We start from the raw sequence: 26,313 nt of genomic DNA on the forward strand, positions 1-26,313 counted from the left end.
ATTAGCATCAGGCAAACACAACCTAGGGATGAGTTGAAACATGGTAAAAACACGGCCACAAGACAGATTAAAATGAGCCAAGTTTTTGCAGCAGCAAACTGAGGTGGCAAAGTTTAATCAATAATGATAATGAGTTCCTTATCAAGAAAATTATTCACAGCGATGAAGGAGGTGGGGAGTCTGTCAGTGAGTGAAAGGAAGCAAAGCTCTGTGTTTAGGTTAGGGTACATAACAGATAGCCCAGGTGGAATATATAGTGCTTCGTTTGGAGACACAAAGGGACCAAGATTAGAATCACAACTGTTAAATTAAATGGCAAAGCCCTTGCCTTTCTTTTCCTCTCTACAATGTGGAGCTGGCATGGGTGAAATATCTTTTCAATATTCCGAATTCTTTCAGTTCTTCAAAACTCACTTTTATAACACTAATTCTTTTTGAAGATTTTTGCCAACTAAAGAAATCTATGCAACACAGCACAGGTGCACAAGAGAGAGCCTGGCTATTTTTCAAAGTGCAAACGACCCCTTTGGGACCCGATAGGATTTGTTGCTTCCCATAGAAGAACTCAGGGTAGAGTCTTTGGGGAAAATGTTTCCAAATAGGAAATATTTGAGACAATTTGGGAGTTCATTTTTAGGCTGCCCCTGGGATAAATATGTCCAAAAATTCAAAACCTCTGGGCCCCAAATAGAGTCAGTCCATGTAGAAAAAAAATATATAAAAACCTTTGTAATTCTTCTCTTAGCTGTACCTGAGATATGATGCGTGAGATAATAGATCATTTTATTGTCACAGTAAATTCATTAAGTAGATAAAATAACTGTCATCCTAAAAGAAAAATAAACACCCCGGATAGACTGAATGGGTCATACAGAAACACCCCATGGCTTCCACAGGAGCTCAGCATAACACAGCACAGTTTCAGAGGCTGGGTTGAATCTCTCTCTGTTGCCTAAGGGCTGTGTGACCTCAGTTGAGCTACTAAGCAACTCTCCCTCAGCTTCCTCAAATTTAAAAAGCGGCAGTAAATGCCTAGCTTGGATCCTGAATGGCCCAATGCCAATGTCTTGAGGGCTCAGTCCATCAAGTGAACTGAAAGCAAATTTAGGGAAAAAAGGGGTTATTCTGGCTCACAATCCAAGGGTCCAGCCCACCGTGATAGGGAAATGGTGGCCAAGGACCTTAGGTGGTTGACCACATTACACCCACAATCAGGAAGCTGAGTGTTATGAGTACTGCGCTCAGCTCCCTTTCTCCTTTCTTAAGTCACTTCAGAACAGTAGCCCATGGAATGGTGCCACCCACATTAAGATGGGTCTTCCCACATGAGTTAACCTAATCCTCAAGATCCCTCACAGGCTTGCCCAGAGACTTGTCTGCTATATGATTTTCGATCCCATTGATCAACAATATTACTCACTATAAACCTCAGCCCCCTTCTCTCTCTCTCTCTCTCTCTCTCTCTCTCTCTCTCTCTCTCTCTCTCTCTCTCTCTCCCCTTGACCGTGAAGTAAACAATTTTGCTTCCCAAAATGATGTACTGCCTCCCCACAGGCCAACCAACATAGCTATCTGATGATGACCTGAACCTCCAAAACCATGGACCAGAACAAAACTCTTCTCTTTATATATTGATTATCTCGGATATTGGTTTATGGTGATGGAAAACTAACGGAAGTATGTAACTCAATGAGTTATAACATTCATTAATCTAAATTATGTAAGGCTGGTGGAATCAAGTCCAGCATATGGCATTACTAGCATTATTAGCCATGATTAGAGGAGTCTTAAATTAAACCCTTTCTAATTTGAATAATTAGATGAGGTAATTAAAAACACTTCTGATTTAACTGTTTTTTAGCACCGTGGAGAACTGGATTCAAGTCCTTCTTCCATCACTAATCCTGTATGATCTGAAACAACCCAAGTCGATAATAAGCATCTTCTCAGAGGCCAGACTGGGGCAAGGATGTCATACATGAAGTGACTGTCACACAGTACAAATGAGAGATAAGCATGATTTGGATCACTATGGTAGCAGTTTAAATGAAGTGAAACACTGAGACTTGTCTGTGGTTTAGGCAAAGAACATGAAGGAAAAAGAGAAGTTGGAATAACCCTAAGTATTTGTCAAGAACAACCAGTTGAGAGGTATTGTCATAAAGGATGGCAGATGAGCCTGGAAAGAAGCAAGGTTGAGCAGAGAATTCAGAAGTGCAGTCTGGGATGTGCTTGTTTGAAAACTCTGATTCACTATGGGTCTGCAGTTGGATACATCAGTCCAAAAGATCAAGGCAGTGTCAGGGGTCAACATATAAATTGAAGAGATCAATATTTAATGATCTTCCAATATTTAATGAGAGACGGCTCAAAAAGAAAAGAGAGTAAGGGATGAGGCGCTGATACAACCCATCCAAAATTTAGAGATCCAGCAGAAACCTGCACAAAGAACCTGAAAGAAACGGGCAAGGAAAGAGACAAAAGACCAAGAGTGCGGTGTCATGGAAACCAGACCAAGACGGCTTCCAGAAGCAGCTATGTTCTGGCTTTGGGCATCAGGCCAGCAGTCCATCTTCAATACAAAAATAACATTGTTCTTCATCCTAATTTTAAATCAGTTAACTTCATATCTTATAGGTAATTCAAACTCTATTTTAAACGTGAATGAGACCTGTTGTCAAAGGGAGAGAAGGAGGAGAAGGAGGAAGGCAGAGGAGAAAGAAAGACCATTTTGGCTGTAACCAGTATCCGTTTTGTATGCCAAGGACTGACAGACTAGCATCGCACTACAGAAGGCTTTGTTTTCAGTCGGTATCAGTATTAAATCTACTTCACACGAACCCGTGTAGCTGCCCCAAGTCACTATGGGATAGGACTGGTGTAAGGAAGAGGCCACAACATGAACCCCAAGTCCCTCTGCAGCAAACAAGGCTGTCTGGCTTCTGCTGTGTAGCCCATCCTTTCCAGCAGCTTGCAGACCCGTTTTGGGGCTGAGGGCAGCCAGCAGCTTCACAGATCAGTTTGAACTCGGCTGAGCTAAAACAACCACTCTAATTTGCATTTCCAGTGCAATAGTTCTTGCAGAATCAAATTTACTTAGAAATAAATATAAAGGCTGGGTCGGATTTGCCATCTGAGGAAGTGGCTTGTAAGAACGGGGCCCCGAAGCACACGTAACCTGCTGCAGATGCCAGAGCCCGGAAGACTGGGTTAGTGACAGTTATTCATTCCTGGCTCTCTTCATTTGTCTGCCCTTCTTGAAGCGAGACCCCCCTGACACGATCACTTGGTTGTTTACCTGTGTTTCCACCTGAACACCTATCCTGAGGCCCTGGGTCTATCTAACTAAAAGAGATTTAGCAGACTGGATAGGCATGCCACTGTCCACCAGGGGATTAATGGCATTTACTTAGCGTTTGTGTTGCACTTACCTTCATGTTTATTGGCCATTCCTCCCAAGATCCCTGAGAGTAGGGGCTCCCTGCTGTCTGCGGGGTTCAGTAAGGTGGAACAACTTGCTTGGAGTTTCACAATGTGAAGAGAGTCTGTGCCAAAGCTCCCGTGTGCTGCCTAGCCCGCAAGACAGATAGTTCCGTTATGAGCAATTCATCAACAGAAGGCCATGGAGCTGAACATGAGCCAGGAAGTTCATACTGTAACTAAAGGGCCAAATCCAGCCGCCGCCGCCGCCGCCGCCACCACCACCATTCCTGATATATTCCCCACACTGATCTCTCCCCAAACACAAGGCTGAGGAGCAAGTGCACCAGGCAGTACCCAGTCACAGAGGGAGAATAGTCATTATCCCCACCTCACCTTGCCACTCTCAACACGGTGCCCAGGCCTCAGACAGCACAGTTATGGGAGCTTCTATCTGTTTCTTCCTCTTATCAGGCAAGAGCTCAGTCTACTTAAATCTCCCTCAATCCCCCAACACACAAACACACACTCTGTAGCCAATGCCACATCTTGTCTTTAATTTAGATTGTTTATATCCCTGTATCATTGAAAGCCCTCATCCATTTGGTGTCTTCTCACTTAATTTCTCCTGCTTTGCACATATGGCAAGCTGGGCTTCTGAAGTATTGTTTTTCCCCAGGACGCGTTCTACTCCCTTAGCTCTTGAATAGTACCAATAGGATTTATTATCAAGCAAGTGCATCTTTGGACTCATTCAAGGAGGATTAGAACCAATACAGCTGAACAGCAAGTCTGTCTCACGAGGCAGCCCTAGTTTAATAGCAAGAGCCTGAAGACAAAGAGTTCCTCTTCATTTCTGTGCTCCCTGGCTACGTGATCCTAACAATCAATGAACATCTCCACACAACAGCTGGCTCAGCAACCGATCAGGGTAAGGGTAATATATCTCATGGTATAGCCATGCTGTATAGACAACATGTCACAGACGAGACACTCAATAAGGGAAAGTAAGTGCTGTTTTTAACAAACGTCTTAGGTATTATGAATTTCAGTTTCTTGTAAAAGCCCAATTTAAATGTCACCTGTGAGGATCGGCCAGGGTGATGAATGTAAAACACCTCTTATGTTGGTGACCACACTCCAATGGTGGTGGCTGTAACGGATGCTGATAAACATTTTTCTCCACTGACAGGAGGATTCCAGGGACCTTCCACAGCATCACATGAGAAAACTAAGGAGGCCCCTTCTCAATTATCTAAGATGACACATTGTCAGAATCTATTTTCAAGGCTGTCCCCTTTCCCACCCCCACTAAAACTCCGTGGCTCTTGGAGTTGGTTAAAGAAATGCCTTTGAAGTGGAAACTCAGTAAAATGAGCAGGAAATGCGCTGAATGAGTAATAGAGTCACAACGGACAGCTGATTGGTATGTACCACACACCAAGCACTGTCCTCTAGATTTACATACATTAAGTTCTTTAATTAAAAGATCATGCTGTTTTCAACCACAGCAGCTGTGGCGCTGGTCACAGCTCTGTGCCTGCTGGCAACCATGCTCCATGGACAGGTGACTGTGCAGTGTGTGACTTGTGGTTTTCATTCAAAATTAAGTTTTGGACCAGAGCCCTGGAACATCAGCAGCGAAGTCCCCTGCTCTGCTTGATCTGCCTCCGGGGCCTTATCCTGAAGGAAGAGTTCTCTCCCAGGAGATGGGATCTGTTTGCAAAGCCACCGGGAAGGGGTATTCCACATCGGAGAAACTGAGAGGTGAAATTTCACGGGAGACGAAACCACAGAAGGAAATGGCTCAGGTTGGATGTGATTCCTTCCAGTGACCATCCATCCTGGCCCTGCAGGCTCATCCCCATCCCTTCAAGACCTCCTTAGCCAAAAAAAAAAAAAAAAAAAAAAAAAAAAAATCAATCATGCACACTCTCACGTTCACCCGGGGAGAGAAGTGTGGTTCTGACTCCTCATGGCATACATTTTGGATCAGCTTCATTAGGCTAACCATCTGGGTCATTTCAATTCTGTTTCTAGCCCTGACATAATTGAAGCATCCAAATCAGCCGTTTTCCACCTCTACGGCTTCCCACCCCCACCCCAGCTGCACCAGTGGGAAAGCGCAGAATTCAGTTCATGCTTGGGGAACACTGCATCCTACGGTCTCTGTTCCGGAGAGCAAAAGAAAGCCTGTCCTGCTGAGGACCAGGCATCCCTTCAAAGTATGCATCTTCCTCCTCCTTCTCTGCTGTCTCTGAACTCTCTGAGGTGACTAGGCTCCTAATTGGGACAGCATCCAATGGATAAAATGTGACTCTGTAATTTCATCTGCATCCATCCAAATTGTACTGGAACGGCCGCTGGGCCTTTGGCCTCCTGCTAACGGCTTAATTTTATTTATGCTAAAGGAAATGATGATAGTTTGGGTTAATATAGTCAATTGCAGGCCCTAATAATTCCCAAGCTTACAAAGGGTAAGTGGCTAATGTATATAGAAATACAGTTATTGGAAGACACTGTCTGTTAACGTCCTTGAGCTGCTGAGTTTTTTAAAGTGTGGGATCTAAATGGTTGCAGGAAGTGGAGGGGAATCATACGAATTTATCAGTGAAACCCTGCCGCCCTGTAAAGGCTGTCTTTAAAAGATTTAAGCATGCCTGCTGCCGAGGGCCATGTCTGGGTCCGTGGTCCTGCTGCAGCTGGGGTCTGTGATGATGTTGTTCGTGGCAGTGTCAGCACAGGAGGTCACTGGAACCATGCTCTGCTGGGCCAGCCTCGCCCTTCACTGGCCATGGGATAGCTGACCCTGCACCTCACTGAATACTGTGCAGGAGAGCTGGCCCCATCCCTCAGAGGATAACTAGCCTCGGCACTCAGGAGGGATAGCCCCACCCCTCGCCATGGGCATGCACTTCACCTGGGCAGCACCCTAAGAGCTGACCCTATGGTAGGGGACACAGGTGAGCCAACCCTGAGGGTGTGAGAGCAGGAGAGCTGACCCCACCCCCTTTGTCTGCCACGTGGTATCATGGGTGAGAGAAAGATGCCCTTCCCCACCCACCCACCCATTACCACCTAAGGCAGGTGAGGGAGCTGGCCCAGGGATCACAAGAGTGGGAAAGCTAGCCTTGACCCTCACTGGCTGCAGCACACAAGAGAGCAGGCTCTGCAGCCCACCTGGGGAGCACACTAGAGCTGACCCTGTTGTCAGGGCTCACGTGAGCCAGCCCTAAGGCCATGAGAGCAGGAGAGCTGAGCCCACCCACCTCGAATCCCCCCTGCAGCAATTGGGAGAGAGGGCCCTGCATCTTGCCTGGGTAGGACAGTAGGGCTGGCCCTGGTGGTGTGAATGTGGGTGACCCAGATCTGAGGACCTGAGAGCAGGAGAACTGGCTCACTCCTTGTTGCAAGCTGCACTGGGTGAGCTAGCTGAGGCGGTGCTGGAGAGCCTGCCTGGGTAGTGACAATGAGGGAGAGCTGGCGGGCTGACCACCTCAGCTACCACCGAGGCCAAGAACCAGGGCTATGAGTTGGCCCACCCCAACATCTACCCTATCTATGAACTGTGGTGATACTGTGTTCCCCAAAATATTGTGCGCCCTAATAAACTTATCTGGGGTCAGAGAACGAAACAGCCACTAGATATAGAGGCAAGAAAATGGTGGCACACACACCTTTAATCCTAGCATTCCAGAGGCAGAGATCCGTCTGGATCTCTGTGAGTTTAAAGCCACACTGGAAACAGCCAGGTGTGGTAACAAGAGCCTTTAATCCCAGGAAATGATGGCAGGAAGCAGAAATGTATTTAAGGCGTGAGGATGAGGAACTAGGGCTGGTTAAGCTTTGAGGCTTTTGAGCAGCACAGTTCAGCTGAGAGGCATCCAGTTTGAGGAAACAGGATCAGCTGAGGAATTGGAGAGGTGAGGTAGCTGTGGCTTGTTCTGCTCCTCTGCTCTTCCAGCATTCACCCCAATACCTGACTCCAGGTTTGTTTTTATTAATAAGAACTTTTAAGATTCGTGCTACAGTGAACTGTTGGACGTGAAGGGGACAAACCTACAGATCCAAAATTGCAGCATCTCCATGACACAGGACAACAGGATATCCAAGAGGAGCCCCAGGGAGAGCCCATTATCAGTGGCATAGCAGAAGCCAAAGGCCCTTGAACCAGACCAATGACTTGTGGCAGTGAACACTTACAAGAAAAGATGAATGGACTAAAGGATAAACAGTGTGACTCAGCAGGCCACACTACAGCCTCCATGACAAGATTCTTCTCTTTTGTTGTTGTTGTTGTTTTGTTTTGTTTTTGTTTTGTTTTGTTTCTTTTTTTGGTTTGGTTTGGGTTTTCTTTTAAATTTGGTTTTGTTTGGAGGGAAAGGTTGGCAAGGGCAGAGGGTGGATTTGAGGGGACAGAGAGATAAGTAAGATTGGAATATATGATGTGAAATCCACAAAGAATCAATAAAGTTTAAAAAAAAAGATTGAAGCAGGCCAAACTAAAAAAGAAAAAGCACTAATATTATAAATAAAATGCTTGTTTTGCTGATTTCACTGAACTGATTTCTTAAATATTTCTGCTTCCCCATTATGCCTACGTTATTCATTCATCAAGCAACATTTATTAATATTTACCACCACCTACTAAAATATAAGGCTGTCAGCACATATTCCTGCCCTTGTGGCCGAGTAGAAGGCATGACATAGAAAATTACGAGTTGACCGTTCAGTGTAGCAACCATATAAAAAGTGAAGTACGAGATGTCAAGGAGATGCTCAGAGCAGTTGGCCGTCCCAGTGACTCTCAGGGAAGTTACTAGAAACCCATAAAGAAATCACTTACCAGGTAAAGAATCAGCCTGAGTCATGGATAGGAGCTCCATATTCCAGGCAGGGGAAGTACAAATCTGCAGTACCCACAAGGCTGCAACAGTCTAGTCTCCTTCTGGCCATTAGAAGCAATTTTGTGCAGCTGAGTTTTGCAGTAAGAAGAAGAAAAAGTGGAGGAACAGTTGGATCAGTAATGAGCCTTTACCCCAAAATTCAAGGCCACGGTCCTAACGTAGAGAAGAGCCATACTTAGGCTTTGGAGGTTGAAACGTTATTCTTTGAGTTATATGGAAAAAGAATCAGAGAAATACACATTAAGAACACCTCGTACCATCCAAGACCAAGTCTGAGAATTCTTGAAAATGAAGATTTGGCACACATAGGGTTACTTTTGCACTAATATGCTCAAACAACTCAGTTTCAACAAAAAGTACTGGGAATGCTGGACTGAGCATGTTCAGCGAGTGCCTCACTGGTTGGTGACCATGGTGACCATCTGTCTGGAAGAGGTTCTGCTATGCTTAGGACAAACCATTACCAAATTTCACCTTCCCCAGTCATCCCAACCAGAAACCTGCACACAGTGACCTTTCAAGCTTTCAGAAGCCAGTGGCAGCCAACTCTGTTAACTGAACTGAGCATCTGGCTGCCAAGGAGCAGTCCCGAAAAATCCTGACAGACTTCAGACCAATCACCTAACCTTCGGGCATCACCCCACAGGCAGAGTCTTGGTGCAGATTTTTTTTTCTTTTCGCTTCCTTCTTTCCTTTCTTTCTTTTAAGTCTGCTCAACCCAAAACAATTTCCTCCAACTTGACTGAGGCGGCTGACCCATGCCCACCACCAAGGTCACCTCTGAACTGGAATTCAGTTGCTGAGCCAGCCCCAGCCTGGGCTTTCCTGACAATACCAGAGCACACAGCGCTTCTTCTGTGGCAGTCTCTGTCCACTTCCCCACTTCCTCTTGTGAATCTTGCAGGCTGCTCACCCACCGGACCTTTGCACAGAGGTCTGCCAGTCTCAGGACAGCTGTGGCTCAGAATGGCAGCCATGATCTCTCGAGGTAGGTGGCAGTAACCTCAGAGATGCTGAATACCCTTGTTAGTAAGGAACCAGTAGAAATGTCTCCAGGCAAACTGCTCCTTCGCATAGTCGCAAGACTTGAGAGACTACATGGCCTTCTTTCCATGAAGGTTGGGTACGTTCTTGTCTGCCAGCTCAGGGTGTTTGGGCATATGGGCATTTTTCTCAGCAACCATCACTTCCTTCTTAAACAGAAGTTCATAAATGGCAATCTGGTTCTTCTTAGGCATCAACATTGGTGGCTGCAGGGCCCGAGGTGAAGGCTTGAAAGGAGGGGCCTTTGTGCAGGTTTTGAACCGTGACAAGCTTATGTGTGGTAATGACTCCTCTGCTTTACAAGCTGTCCACTTACGCTGTAACAGAATACCACAGACTAGGTGAACTCTACCGCTCATCACTCTTGAGTTTGGACTGTCCAGCATTAGTGTCCTAGCATCTGTCTGGTCAGGGCCAAGTTGCTGAATCAAAGCATAGCAGGGGGGCATGATATGACAAAAGTGGTCACTTCTGTAATGTAGCCACTCCTGTGAGAGTCAATACCATCCCACAATAACAGCATTAAACCACTCCTGAGGGCAAATGCCCATGTCTCCAAAGTGTCAGCGTGGCATTTAAATTTCAACATGAGCTTTGGAGGGGACATTCAAACCATAGCACAGAGAACAGAAACTAAACAACACTAGGTCACCAATCGCCAACCACAGACATAAAGATCAGCTCAGAGGCTAACAAAATGAAGGCAATCTCAACGCCGGCAGTAATGGTGAGGATGCTGCCAATTGAGTAAACCATATAGGACTTGGCTAATGACCAAGTCAAGAGGAAGACTCTAAGGAGGATATTTTAATGTGGTGTAAACACAAATCACTCGTCCACAAAAAAAAAAAAAAAAGAATGAAACCTTTTGTCATTTGCAGCAATGTGAATAGAACTGTAAAGACATCTAGTAGCGTAACGAAGGGACAGAAAAACACGAGTGCTATGTAGCACACCAATGATCTCAGCACTCAGGAGGCTGAGGCAGGAGCATTACAAGTCCAAGGCCAGCCTAAGGTATATAGGTACATACACAGGCCTAGAGGCCAGTTGAGCAATAGATTGAGATCCTGTTTTGACAGAACAATGAAAACGAGAATATTGCATGTGATTGCAGGTGAGTTATTGCTCATTTGTGGAAACCAAAAAGTCCCTAAATCGAAAGTAGAGTAAACTTCACTAGAAACTATAAAAGCAAGAAAAAGATGAGGAGAGATGGATAATGAACATGGATAATGTATAGTAGGGCAAGCAGAGTAGCCACAGCATACAACAACGTACGCACTTCAAAGTAGCTAAAAAAGTTGGAAGTTTTCTGATACATAGAAATGATAACATTCAAAAGCACATGTGCTGGTTCACCTGTAATCCCAGCACTTGGGAAGCTGAGGCAGGAGAACTTCCCTGAGTTTAAGTCAGCATAGGCTGCAAAGTAAGCAGCAGGCCCACCTAGGCTACAGAGTGCAATTCCTGTCTCTAAAAACTGGGGGAGGAGGGCTGAAAAGACGGCTCAGTTGTTAAAAGCACACAATGCTCCTGCTGAACCGAAGTTCAGTTCCCAGAAGACAAGTTGGGCAGCTCACAATTGCCTGTAACTGCAGCTCCAAGAGATCTGATGCCCTTTTCTAGACTCTGTGCGCACCCACACTCACATGGGCAAATACCAGCATGCGTATTCATGTGATTTAAAACAAAATAAGTCTTTTTAAAAGGATAATCTTCAGGCTAGATCTGTAACCTGGTAGTTAACTGATTGCCTAGAATGCAAAGGTTTTGAGTTTATTCTGGAGAGATGGCTCAGCTGTTAAAGGCTAGGCTCACAACCAAAAATATAAGAGTTTATTCAGTTCTCTGCACTAGTGGGGGCAGAATATAAATGAGAATACTTAAGGAGATTGAAATGATAATTCCTGTGATCTTTATTTGATCAATACACATTCTATACATAGATCACATTTTAATACCATATCTTTTTAATAAGAATAAATAATACATCAACTGAGATCTTTAAAATTTATATTTTTAAATAAAGACTTGGCCACTGTGTCAGTCAGCTTTCTTTCATGGTGACAAATGCCTGACAGTAAACTTTTAAAGAAGTGCGGATGGAGCTGAGGAGATGGCTTCGGAAGAGTATTTGCAGCTCAAACATGAAGCCTTGAGTTCAGATCCCCAGTGCTCACATAAAAGCTGGACGTGGTAGCATTCATCTATAACCCCAGCACTGGGAAGGGCAGGAACAGACAGCTCCCAAGGTCTTGACCGTCAGCCAGACTAGTCTCATCAGGGAGCTTCAGAGTTCAGCAGAGAGCTCACAAAGCATAAGGTGGAAAGTAACAGAGGAAGACATCCAAAGTCAACCTCTGGCTTCCATATACACATGTGTGTGCATGCATCTGCACACACACACACACACACACACACACACACACACACACACACACATTTAAAATATAAAATAAATAAAAATCAGTGAAAACAATCAGCCTGGTTTATTTTGGCTCACTCTGCTAGAGGTTATTATGATCACTTGGGCCATTATTTTGGGGTCTGCAATAAGGCAGCAAATCATTGTGGAAGCACCAGACAAAAGATACCATTAATGTCCGAGGAACAAAGAGACAGACGAGCTGGGGTCCCACTCTTCCCTACAAAGGCATAATCCCAGTGGCCCCAAACCTCCTACTAGGTGTCTGCCTTCTAAAGGACCTCTCACTTCCTGGAATGCCTCAGGCCTGGAAGCAAACCTTTAATAGGCCTAGGAGAGTATTCTGCCTCCAAGGTGCATCTCAAAGTCAACCAAAATCATCAGTAGAGTAGCATCTTCCCAGCAAAGACTTCAAGCCCACCATGGAAGATTCCAAACAATGAAGTAAGGAATGTTTGTTCTGCCTAACATGAGAGCTTCCCCAGCAATGACTTCTGACTTCCACAGCTGCTCTCCACCCTTCCTGGACTCTCCTATTCCACTCAAGCCCCATCAAAGCTCCTCTTCCTTCAGCCTGCAAAAGAAAGGAGACTGACTGTGGTGGATGGATACTGCTGTAGGGGTCACTCCCTGCTTGATTCGTCTCTTTGATCTGAGCCTCTGTTTTTATGGTTGAATTGAGTAGGTTGGAGAGGATCGGAGCAACAGATTCAACTGCTTAGCAAAGGCTCCTTGAGTCACAGTGCAGAGGAGGGTCAAACTAACCAGACCATGGGGAAAAGTGGCTTGGTGGATGTGGTGATTTGAAAGAAATGGCCCCAGAGGGAGTGGCACCACTGGGAGGTGTGGCTTTGTTGGAGTACCTGTGTCCTTGTTGGAGGAAGTGTGTCATTGTGTGTACACATATGCATGTCACAGTGCTGTGCAAGTGGAGGTCAGAAGACAGCTTTTGGAAGTTTTTCTTTTTCCTTCTACCATGTGGCCTCTGGACATACACATCCATCCATATGTGTGTGTGTGTGTGTGTGTGTGTGTGTGTGTGTGTGTGTGTGTGTGTGTGTGTTTTATATATGCTCAAGCCACGCCCAGTATCTCAGATCACTTCCTGTTGCCTGCAAGCCAAGATGTAGGACACTCAGCTACTTTTCCAGCACCATGTCTGCCTGCACACCACCATGTCACCCTATAATGATAATGGACTAAACTTCTTAAAATGTAAGCCACCCCCATTAAACATTGTCCTTTATAAGCGCTGTCGTTGTCATGGTGTCTCTTCACAGCCATAGAAACCTTAACTAAGACAGTGGAATTTAGAGCACTGCTCCACCTCTTGGAGGGTGTTCAGGTTCAAAATCAAAGCCCAGGCTGCACTTCAACAAACTGTCATATTTGCGTGTTTGCGCTTCTGCCTGTTTGTGGGGGATACACACCTATGTGTTTGTGCTTACATATGGATGCCAGAAGTCAGTCTTAGGCATCATTCCTCAGTCCACTGGTTTTGTTTAGGGATTATCATTGCCATCATCATCATTAATATTGCCTGTGTATTCGAGTGAGTTGGGGCATATGCATGCCATAGCCCATGTGTCAAAGTCAGAAGACAACTTTTAGGAGTCGGTCCCTCCTTCCACCATGGGATCAAACTCAGGTCACCAAGCTTGGTGACAAGCACCTTTACCCACTAAGCCATCTCTCTAATAAGACCTTTTTTTTTTTTTTTTTGAAACAGGGTCTCTAATTGGCCTGGAGCACAAGTAGGTTAGGGTGCAAGCCAGTGAGTCACAGGGACCTACCTGTCTCCACCTTCCCAGTGCAGGGCTTACAAATGCACACCACTTGCAGTTTTAAAATGCATGTTTTAGAATGCAGTTATCCAATTTCAAATTTTAGCACCATAACTAATTAAAATGTTAAGACAGAACTATGAAGGCCAAAGAAAATGTATCTGGTGGCCCAAACTGGCCTTCAAGCTACCAGTTGATATGCTGTGTGTTAGACAGCCCCTGGGAGTTTTCTGGTTCTTTGACAATGGAAAAAGAGAATGTGCCTTCATGTTCAGGAATTAATCTCTAAAATGCTAAGGGGTCGAGGCTGCAGCTCAGTGGTAGAGTACCTGCCTAGCCCATGGGATCCTAGTAGAAAAAAACATAAAGGGTAGCCAGCTGTTAAAGGTGCTTAATATCCAGAGCCTACATGGTAGCTCCTACCAAAAGAATTCTTGTGAGCTCCACTTGCACACCACTGTGACGTGCATATGTGCACACATGTGCACATGCATGTACACACACACACACACACACACACACACACACACACACACACACCAAATAAGTAAATTTTTAAGATAAAAGAAGAAAATATGGTATTCTTGGCTCTGGAGCAGAGAAGAGGTAAATGTAAGTTTAAAACAATACATTGCTGAGTGGTTTTCAAATTTCATTACACAAATATTTGGGATGCACAGTATTGAACCTCACTCTTATTCACCTTATAACACAACAGCATTTGAAACTGCTTAATAATGCTGCAAGACTAAAGTATCCTCAGATTAAGTTAAACCATATTAAAGAGTGGTGGCAGGTAAAAATTATATACAAATAGATTTTTCCCAGTTATGAAATTTGGGAATAATGCAGTCTAGTTTACTTTAAGTTCGTGATCATTTATGATGTCTCATCAGCTTCTAGGTGAACTGGATAGTTCTAAACTCGTCTGTTCTCTGAGGTCAGCTGGCACTTCGGGCAGTCAGGAGCCTCGCTCAGGATTTCTGTCTGTGCAGACCACTGGGTCTGAGGAGTCTTAGCTGGAGACTTTCTCCACTGTCTGTGGAGCAGGCTTACCCAGACTTCACACATCTCAGGGCCAAGGAGAGAAAGAGAGGGCACACCAATGAGTTCATCTGGGTTACACACTCAGCCCTTGTCTCTACTTGAATTTGTGTCCTCTGATCTAAGTCAAGAACTTTGAGTACCTGTTTTCTTTTTTAACTTAAAGCAACATTAATCTATTATCTTATATTTGAAAAGCAGAATTGTGAAAAAAATATCTCATTGAGCTAAATTCACAGTGTTGGCAGGGGTATATCTGTTCTGGGGGTTCAATGGGGTCATCTGTGTCCTTGCTTTTTCTAGTATCTAGATGCTTGCTGGGTTTCCTTTCTTCTCTCCTTTTCTTTTCTTTTCTTTTTAATTTTAGGTCAGTACACAAAGCAATAGGTTTCACTTTGACTCCATTTGCCCTTTTCCCTGTACATCTTCTCCACAGGTGCCAAAAGCAAGCCTTGCCTACCAGTATCATGTGAAGAGATATATGGCTTTGGAGGCCACAGTGCTTAAGAGTAGTCCATCTTCATTTTTTCTCAAATACCACAAACTAGATGATTTATGATGAACAAAAATTTATTGTCTTGTGGTTCTAAAAGCTGAAAGTTCCAAAATCAAAAGATTGGAACTGGCAAGGACCTTTTGCCTTTGTCAACTTGAGGCTAAAAGGCAAAGAGAGATAGCTGAGAACAAGGGATGCTCAGTCTCTGGCCCTTTATCGTCACCATTGTTGGCTCATTCAGGAGGATGGAGCCTCCATGACCTAAGCGTTTCCCCTTAGGCTTCTCACCGTGGCATTGGGAGACACATTCTAATTATAGCTGTAGGGGTCTCCTCTCTGGATTCCAAATGGGCCTGGGTCTCTATTTTGTTTGGATGCTTTCTCTATTTATCTCAAATAGAATTGTTTCTGAGCTGGTCTTAAGATATTTAGGTATCACCAAGTGCCAACCTCCATCCCCTCCCCATCCTCCTCTTCCAGCCCTCAAATGGCCCTCCTCATTTATGAACAGGAGCTGGTTCATAGATCAAGTCCTCTGTCTTCTGCTGTTCTGTGGCTTAGATGCCTTAATCATTCTTCTAAGCACTGGCTCTGTGGCTTTCAAGTGAAGCCCTCAAGAAGAGCTCATTTACCTTGGATCAGAAGGTCTAAGAGTCAAGCTCAGATCTTGAGTTCTATGATTCATCATGAAGCCAAGCAGAAAATATTCCTAGAGATTTTCTCTTCATCAGAAGCTGCTGGATAATAAGAGAGATTGAAGCAGAAATTTTCACAATAAACTAATCACTCCTTCAGTTTAACCATATTAATATTTAATGTAATCTATATGCAACTATTTCACAAGTAGATTTTGTCCACTTGTGGAATCTGAGAAGAATATTGCAAAGGATTTTTTAAGCCTATAAAACAATCTGAGTGACTTTGAGTTGACATTGTATGCATCCTCAGCTTGAACTGCTTGCATATAATATTGTAAGAGTCCCTCGGAAAGAAAACAAAAATGTTAACTCAGTCACCACTTTGCACAATGTTTAATTCTGTTTTCCAGCTTGTTCAAAATACTCTCTTGGGATAGCTGAGTCATTTTAAGAGTTACACTTAACTGGTCATAAGAAGGCAGTGACTAGCATATTATGTTTATAGTATATGCATCTAAACTTGTTTAAATATGAGTATTCATAAAAATAGAGAATTAGCTGGGAATTTAATGGTAAATTCTTAAGCTAGGGATGAACATAAAATAAGCTTATTATTTCAGCTCAGCATGATTCACATCACTCACAAAGCACTGGGGGCATGTGATTTTTTGCAAGTCAACAGTTTTGTGAACTTGAGTCTTCTCTTTGTCTAACCACTAAGTGAAATATTGCAGAAACATGTTTACCTTTTGACACACACTATCACTAAGGTTTTTGGGAGTTTTTTCCACCATACACTTGCATAGGTTTTGTCTGATTATAAAGACTCAATGGAGAACATCACTTCTTGGAAGTAAAGAAAAAGTGCTCGTAAATTAAGTGTTTCTGAGAAGGATGTCAGAACAAAAACCTGGGAATTTGGGATGAATAAGGATGACAGAGCTCAAGCTAGCCACCACCCTCTGTGTGGGCACCAGAGGCCAGAACGTGGAGAAAAGATTGAAAATGATACCACATCATTAGTAGTAGTAGTAGTAGTAGTAGTAGTAGTACCTCAGAGATCTCTGAGTGTGTTAAACAAAGAGAGGACCTGAAGAATCTGGACAGAGTTGTTATAATTGCACATCAGATTCTTTCAAAGCAGCATTGAAATCCGTCTCCTCCTTGACTGAGAAGCGCAGAGCATACTCACAAATGGAACGGACTGGCAGCCTTTTCTCAAGAAACCATAAAGCAGAACTCTTACAGTGAGGACTGAGCAAGGCTGAATGAGGACTCAAGTCCCTACCACAGCCAAGTCTGGAGAGAGCACCTGGCCAGCTGTTGGAAAAGCCAGAAAAACACCTCCAGCATGACAGGACTTGAGAATGTTGACTTCCGTGTTCTTTTGTTCTCTTCTGGCCTGAAAGTTAGCCAGACAGCAAGAGCTGACAAATTTGCGTCCAGGACCCCAAGGCTCTTTTACTCTGTGTGACATTTCCTTTGACCATTACAGGGATGTACATCTGCATGGTTGAGGCCTTTAGGGACATTGGATTTGCATGTTTGATGGGCAGTTGGGGCAGTGCATGACAGTACCCTCCACCTGCTCTCAGTGCCCTCTGACACACTGACTCAGGAACCCCAAGATAGCTGATGGAGGTGCCTGACTTACTGCAGACATTGATAACTGTAAAAAGAATGAAAGAAATATAGTCGAAAAGCCACTCGGTGAACTCGGCTTTTCTGTGTGTGTTTTTAAAAGGTATTTTGCAACAGTCTTTGAAAGATAAGGGCTCAGAACCGTTTTAATCTTCTGTACTTGAAGGTGAGGGAAAAAGTCTGGAAGCTGGGCTCTGTGTTCTGAATCACTGAACTTAGAGTAACAGTACCCGACCTCAAAAATGAGGCAGTTTTTCCCTCTCCATCATCTACTCCGCTCTGTAGCCTCTGTGACTCCCTTCTCACCCCCTAAAGGTGGCAGGGCCCTGCTGCTGGCGCTGGGGTTTTCTCCTTTCATCCAGCAGAGACCACAGATCGCGGCAAGTGAAGCGCGATTTTCTGGGCTCTGAGTTACTCTGAGTTCTGTGCATACTTCCGCTTTGTTTCCTGGCCGTGAAAATGTCCCGCCTCCTGTTTGTTTCCTGGTGGCTGGGTGACCCCTGCTGGTCACACGGGGACATTACTGTCCTTCTAATTCTGTGTCGGTCAGCATTTAATTCCAGCTATCAAGCGATAACTGTTGCTTCCAGGAACACCTTTACTTGGTTGAGATGGCTCATATTAACACCCGTTTGCATTTGTGTTTTATTGCCTTTAAACCCGGAAGTTTTTTTTTTAACGCTGTCTGTGAAATGATTATACCCAGAGCCAAGGAAAACATCGTTTTGCTCGAGTCCATGCTCACAAGTGTTGATTCAGTAGGCTCGTACTGACAGAGAGGATGACAATTTTGTATTTTCTTGAAAAATACTAGTTGGCGATAAACATGGGGCTGCCACGTTTTGAAGGCCAGCTGGCAGCGCGAAACAACGTTTGCTTAACTCCTCGGCCGAGCGCGCTCGTTGATGGAACATACACAGCTACCCAACCACGGCACAAAGCAATCCAGGGCTCACACAGCCAGAAAGCCTTTTAAATAAAGTTAGAAACATTTCACCATCTCAGGAATCAGCGGCCTGTCTTCGCCCTGCTCCATCTGTAAAACAACTAGCATTTATGCACTGAATAGCCCTTTCTTCGATACACGTGCTATGCAAAAGGCTTGAAATTGTGTGGGGAAGAATGTGGTCCGGCAATAACTCAAAATGGGAGGAAACTGTCTCCTCTAGCCCACAACAATATTAAATCTATATATTTTGAGCCTCTTACCTGCTCCTCTGTATTAAATAATTTATTTATTACAGTGGCTCTGTTTCCTTTGCTGAATCTCCTCTACGCCACCAAAGTAACGGCACATCCATGATCCCCTAGAAAGGAGAGACCAAACTACAGTCTCTCCTCCACCACTCCCCCTCTCAATAACTCACAGCAACCAAAGGTGAGCCTTTGGGACCACCGCGTTAGGGGTCTCTGTGGATTTTACAGCAGCTGGCTTTAGCAGAAGAGAGATTGGCAACCTTGGGTTCAGCCAAGCAACGGAAGTCCGTCAGAGACGCACCAAGGAAGCTACAGTTTCAAATGTCTGTGAAATGGGGACTTCACTGACAGAGAAGCCACATGGCAATGTGCAAAGCCTCGGGTTCAATCGCCAGGAGAGAAAAACAAAACCCTAACAGTGACAATATAAAGAGAATACAGCGCAAGGGAAGGACTAGGCTGTGTGGATGTGTGTGCATATGGATAGCCTTTTAAATGCTTCATATATACACAACACCAATAAACAAATGTCCATACCATTATGTGAACTGAGGACCCACCCTGATTACTAAATAAGTTGGTGGGATTTAAATGAGGTAGCACCTGCTACTTTTGTGATTTTTACAGTTAAAGTTTAAGGTACATATTGGATTGTCTCCCTCTCTTTAGACTTTGCAGACCAAGCTATTATTTATTCTATTTATTCATGCTTTCCCTTGAAAAGTCAGTCCTCCCTAGACCCTGAAATATTTTTGTTGTGTGTGTTTTTAAACTCCGAATTCCCATCACTGTTTGCCTTCATCTTCCTAGCAGTGAAATGCCTCAAACTGAATACAATATCCTGGGCTTTTGAAAAGGGTCTCCGTGAATTGCTAATAGTGAAGGCCTTGCCTGGGTTTTGAAAATCAAGCCGTTGGAGAACAGTGAACTCACAGCGCTACCCATTTAAAGTCTTATCACAACTGTCCTTTTTTATTTATTTGGGTTTTTTTGTTTTTTTTGTGTGTGTGTGTTTTTTTTTTGAGATGCATCCTCTCCTCGCAAAGCCTTTCTACTGGACACGGTTCTTATAACACTGTGACCCTTGCAATGAACTAATTTCATTGAATTTTTCTGCTTGTCTTCTCTTAAAGCTTTTATTTTCAGTATATTTTTTCCTTTTAATTTTTCCTGTCTCCTACTTTCCAGTGTTTCGGTGACCCTTAGACCGTTGAGAAAATATTTGCAAATCCATAATGACTTCTTGCTTCGTGACCCTTTTTAGCAATGTTTTCTTTGCAAAGAACTCAAAGCCACTAACAAAGCTAAGGTCATACTTGAAACACATCTCTGGTTCTAACTGAAGAATAAAGGGAGAGTGGGAATGGAAACGTGTTTTTAAGAATCCTAAAGATACCAAGCTCTGATTGAAGGTGCACATCAGAAGAGTCTTCATCCTTTCAGTGAAGTGGGGTGGCCCTTTGGCTGCATCTCTTCTCTATCCAACTTGAAAATTTAAAGTTTCTCCAAGTTTACAAGGAGTAAACTGTCTAAATGTTGTAGCATTTGTCTTACTAAAAATATTTTTTGAAATCCTGGCTCAGTTGCTCTGTTTCCCAATTCTCTCCCTGAGGGTATCAGTAAAGTTCGCTTAATAACCCCCATCTCAGCTACACACTTGGCTGGACCTGGATAGCTGCTAAGCTTCACTGCCATTTTTAAATCTTTGGCTTTTTCTCTCCTGATCAAGGGACAGATATTTACTAATCTTGGTGTTAGCCATGCTCTACACAGCCTAGACCATAAAGTTTTCATTTTTGATGGAAAACCACCACATGGTTGATAAAAGCCTGTCTGTTCCTTCTTGTGCAGATGCCTGTGAAGATAAACTGCAGGATCCAAGATCACACACACACACACACACACACACACACACACACACACACACACACCTCATACTTTCAGATCCTGAGAGAGGAGCACACAGCTCCTCATACCTCCCACAGATGCTGTCATGATACGGGTGTCTATGTCCACAGCATCATTAAGGTCTTGCTATGAATTCTACACTAGGGCATAGCATGGTAGACTAATCAACAAGAATGGAGCTTTGCTTCACAGATAAAAAGTTGAGTGTCACTATAGAAGTGAAGAGTCTCATTAATAATTAAAAAAAAGTTGGTGGGTAGCATAGCTACAATAACACCGATTTCCAAGTTCCTGGACACTCAGAGTGTAACAAATGTTTATGCTTTTCTATAGACCAGAGACAGTCTGAGCCTTTCAATGAACTATGAAGTAAACATTATTATACCATTTCAGAGATGAAGAAACACAAAGGGATTAAGAGGTCTGTAGCGTGTACGCAAAGCAGCAGCGCACAAGGCTGAGGCTCACACCTCCAGCCCAAGTGTGTGCCCTTGGTTGCTGCGTGCTCTCTTTGATGCATGCCAAGCAACCAGCCCCGCATCATCAAAGTCGGAGCCTGTTCTAGCAGATGCACAGATTGCTTCATGACTGCCTAGGTATGCTCTCCACTGCCAATCTACACGTCCTCTTCCCAAAATCGTCCTTGAATCGGAAACATGCACATTATCTCTACATATTCACCCACAGAGCCAAGGTAGGCTCTATCTGAGAATCAACTCCTGTGTAAGGAGAAATATAAACTCCTTATCTTGCCCTCGGGGAAACAATAACGGAACCAGAAGGTTAAGGCAGAGTTTTGAAAAAAATCACTCCACTGTCTCGGCTTGGCTCTCAAGAGCATCTGTAAGTTCCCTTCTGTTCCCTGATAGCATTTGAGCATTTCTCAGCTTAGGATGCAAAGTAAACACCTTTGCATTTAATGGATTTGTTCTTCTTCCTCTTTGCCTGTAGCTGCCTTTTGCTTCTCCAAAGCCTGATATTGAAACATCATGGCAAGCACCCGAGGCAGGCACACAGCGAACTCAAGCTGTAATCCTGCCATCTGTGCCTGCCCTTGTCTGGGTCTTCTTGACCTGTCCCTCAGTGGCTTCCTACAAACAGGTCTCGGGACCATTAGGGTCCTGAGAATGGTTCTCTTATCATCCTGTGAGAACACAGGAAAACTGAGTAGGTCCACGGTAGCCATGAAGGTGCACAAAAGCCCTTAGCACTGGAGTTGTACACCCTATCACCTTAGACTTTCATTATATCAGAAGCTGTGGCTTCAGAAACACATCACAGCAGAGAAATCAGCTTCTATGATTGGCTCATCACCTTAATTAATTTTCCTTATCATGTGTGAGAAAAAGAAGTTAATATTGTCTTCCCCTAAAACCCACTGGTCTCACCAATTTAACAGGATGATGCTACATAATGTGTCTTGGTCCTGAAAAGCCTGACATAGTCTGAAGTGAACTTGAAGTAGTTCGAGGAGATACATGCAACAGACCACAAAGGATGTTAAAGGAAGCAGATGTCAGAAGGTCAATTACCAGCCTCTGCATGCCCACCAGAGAAGTAGGACCAAGCTCTGATGTTTTCCTTCCAGAGAGCTGTGAATAAACCTCCCTTGGTTTTTAAGAGAGAGGGTATACTTAAAAAGCAAACACATCACCCATCGTGTATGTTATAGAATCTGGAATACCGGGGGAAATCCCAACAACTTAAAGAAAGCTCTATGATACAATGTATAATGGCTATCTCTCTAAAATCCATATATTGAAATTGTACTGTCACTGTAATGAAATGCTAGAACCATGCTACTTTAGAAGACAAGAAGTTTTATTTGGCTCATATTTTGGAGGCTCAAAATCTACAGGACATACATAGGCAGTGTTCAGCGACAGCTGCGTTGTCTGGACCAACAGCAATGGTGGAAACGCCTATGGGAGAAGGCAGAGAGAACTGAAGAAGGCCACCCGTGCTCCTACAACATCCCTTTCCAGAAAACTCAGGGAGTCTCGGGAGAACTGTCTTCCAAGGGCACATTCCCCTAACCCCCTAGGTCTAAGACCCCCCACTAAGGCCCTTGAATGTTCCACAGCAGGTCTCAGTACCATCACCCTGGAAACCAAGCCTCCAGTTATACAAACACAGACACCCATCCAAACCATGATGCTCAGAATGATGGTGTTGGATAACATGGCCTCTGGTACTTACTAGGTCATAAAGGTAGAGCCTTTATGAATGGAATCCATGGCCTCATCCCAATGCCCTCAGAGAGCTCCCTCTCCCCTTCCTGTGTAGGCCTACAATGAGAAGGTGCCCAGGAAGCTTGCCCTGACCAGATGCCAAACCTTCCAGCATCTTAACCTTGGACTTCTCTGTCTTCCAACCCGTAAGAAGTAAATTTCTGTTGTTTACAAGCCAGCCAGGCTACAGGATTGTGTTCCAGAAGCATGTACTTCCTTTAAAAAGGCTTCAAAGAGAAAGAATAAAGAAATGTCTTTTTTCCACAGTAGATGTCTTATCTTGCATGTCATTGTATTACAGGTTTTAATCTTGGTGTCCCAGGTTGTGATCTGTCTATAAACAAGATTCCAGATATTTGTTTTCTTTTCCTTTCAATTTATCATTTGTTACTAATTTGGATGTTTCAGTGTTGGCACCAGGATCTCAACTGCTAATTTTTTCTTTTGTTGTTGTTGTTGTTTTTTTTTTTTTTTTTTTTTTTTTTTTTTTACAATCTCGGGGAAGTAACCATCATGCCTCACAGGATGTTTAAATAAATGCAGTGCTATTATGGGGATGCTCTGTGAGAAACAAGGTCCAGCCAGATATTAGCTGTGCCTGTGTGATGTTTTATGCAATGTGTGCACATGTATGCATATACAACCCAGGTGCTGCAGCTAAGCCTAACTTTTGAACATATAAATATCAGGTGAGCTTTGCACTTGACGCCTGTAGTCTGTTGGAGAACACTGGCATATTCATGCTAAACCTGCTGTGGGAGGGCCTGAGCATAAACTTGGTCCAGCCATCCATCTAAGCTCTCATCTCCTAGTCTGTTCTTGTGTATGTTTTGGGATATAAGTACTTCAGTTCTCTGTTACTTTCATCCTCGTTTTTGCTTTCTGGCCTCACAAATCCACAAGGCCCTCCCCAGCCTGCTTGCCATACTTTGCCCATATTAAGTCTGTCTTCCCTAAGCATCACATTTTACCATTCTGCCACATTGTGTGTATGTTGGGCAATGTCATTGTCTACTCATGGGGTCTACAATGTTGTAAAAATGGCAGATGGACTTCACCTTCCCATTCAGTATCTGGAAGTGTCAACATTACAATGGAAACTCACCATAGTCTGAAATTTTGATTTAATTTAAATATTTTAAGTACAGGGTACAAAACTTCAAAAGCATACTTTTAAGTGCTAGGCAAAAAGCTCAAAGCTTTGTACATAAGTATGCCCTACCACTTAGCTACATCCCCAGCCCAAAACGTAATTATTTTCTGTTACTTCAGTTCTCCTAGCTCAGTAGCAATGTTTCAAGACATACAACCACACAAAATCTCTGTGCCAAGCCAGGTGGGTGGTTCATGCCTGTCTGAGTTTTCTTCATATTCCTGTGATAGAACACTGTGACCAAAACTAGCTTAGGGAGGAAACAGTTTACTTCATATCACAGCTTACTTATGCCATTGAGAGAAGTTGGATCAGAAACTCAAGGCAGGAACCTAGAGGCAGGAACAGAAACAGAAACCATGAGGAACACTGTGTACTGGCTTGTTCTCCATGGCGTGTTCATCTTGCATTCTTATACCACCCAGGACCACTTGCTCAGAAGTGGTACCTCGCATAGTGGGCTGGGCCCTGATACATAAATCATTGAATCAAGAAAAATCCATCCACAGACTTGCCTACAGGCTAATACGATGGAAGTAATTCCTTAGCTGAGCCTCTCTCTTCCCAGATGACTCTAGCTTGTATCAAGTTGACAAAAATCTAACCAGCACAATGCCTACAATGTTAATCCTCAAAGGAAGATCACAAACGCCAGCCTGGTCTACCTTGCAAGAACTTGTCTCTGAAAGATGCCTGCCCTCCTGTGAGGAAATCATTCTCTTACTCTTAAAATGGTAGCTAGACAATTTAATTAAACATGACTAATGCCAGTCAAGCTTCCATGCATTTCCAGGTATGAATTCATAAAACTGGAATTATATGACCTCCTATTGCTACATGAAAAATTCCTTAAAGCTCCATAGTTCAAAAACAGTGAAAAATATTGCCTCACAAGTTGTGTGGAATGGGAATTTGAGAGCGCCTTACTGGGTGGTTCTGCCCTAGGGTCTCTTCTGAGAATCTGGTCATGTTTCTTCCAATTATCTGAAGGTGAGCTGGGGCCAGTGTAGCAGTGAATGGCTCAGGCTGTCACAGGAGGCTTGGGTGCCTGTACCTGGCCCTCTGAGCAGGGTTCCTTCAGGGTTCCAGGGACATGGCTCCTGGCTTGCCTTAACTGAGGAATCCAAGTTTAAGCAATGGCCTGGTCTTGGAAGTTACTTATTGAAAATCCTGCCATTTCCTTGTTCAGAACTGAGCCATAAGTCCATTTTCATTCATGGACGGGAAAGAAGAAACTGACTTTATCCTTCCTCAAAGAAGATTAACAAAATAAATTGTGGACATATTTTAAAGCCCCCACAGCCTCTGTCCCTGCTTCTTTGGTGTCTGTTTATTACATACTATATGGAGTAGATATTGTATTAAGTAAACATTAAGATATAATTTATATTCTCATATTTCAGATGTTCCATAGCAATATAGCAATATATAGCTTCCAATTTTTTGTTACTGATCCATTTCTCCAATTCTCGGTAAACTTTCTCCACTTCAGTTACATAGTATGGAACAAATATAAATCTTCTGGGTAATCTGGGGTCCTATCACACAGCACTGAGGCTCCTGAAATAGCATCTATAAAGTCAATTTTAATTCAATTGTATGTAGCTAAGTAAAATATTTTATGAGACACTAGATCAAACATCTGTTCTATTTCTTCGGACTACTACTTTAGTAATTGAATTATTTACAGAAAAGGCAATCAAATTAGTTTCTCATAATTATAGACTTTTTATTGTTCATATTTCATGTTCCTTGCAACACCTAAATGAGAGTGGTTCTTTTTCTACAAAGCATTTGTTCCATTATTTTAGTAGAAGCTAAGCAATCTTATTTACTCAAGCAATCTAACTGGCAATTGTAGCCCATTTCTTGGAAACAATGACAAACAGAATGTTTATTTTGTTGTCCTGGAGCTGACTGTAGATTTCTCTTCTGGTTTATTGATTTGGGCTGCTGAGAAACAATAGCGTGAACTTGCAAGAAATGTTAGTTTAAGCAAGCCAAGACTCCACCAAGCAAAAAACATGCAATGGACTCAGAAACCGTCACTTCCTGTTTTCTGGCCCATAAACTATGGGCCAGAAACGCACATGTCTAGCAGGCTCAAAGAATCTCTGTCAGTAGAAAAGTAGCCAGACCAATATTTTAATTTATTTACTCACTCAAACATTTACCACACATGTCCTGGGCATCCAGAGCTGGATTGAGATCTCAAATCCTCTAAGTTCTAAAAGGACTATGATCTTCACACGCCTTTTCAAAATAAAATTAGTATCGATGTCCCACACAGCAGAGCAAAGCCTACTGACTTGCGATTCCTGTGCCTGTTAAGCATGGGGAAACTGAAATAAAATAATGACTGGGGCCAGTAGAGAGGACACGATCCCTGAGGGAAGAATTGCAAGAACTCAGCCCTGCCTGG

General features: G+C 43.6%; 1 pseudogene; it reads right to left on the bottom strand.

The window, feature by feature from the left end:
- Positions 1–9,040: 9,040 nt before the first annotated feature.
- On the bottom strand, positions 9,041–9,571 carry LOC131913729 (small ribosomal subunit protein eS10-like; annotated as a pseudogene).
- Between the last annotated feature and the right edge of the window lie 16,742 nt (positions 9,572–26,313).

Source organism: Peromyscus eremicus, chromosome 6, assembly GCF_949786415.1.
Source record: "Peromyscus eremicus chromosome 6, PerEre_H2_v1, whole genome shotgun sequence".
NCBI lineage: Eukaryota > Metazoa > Chordata > Mammalia > Rodentia > Cricetidae > Peromyscus > Peromyscus eremicus.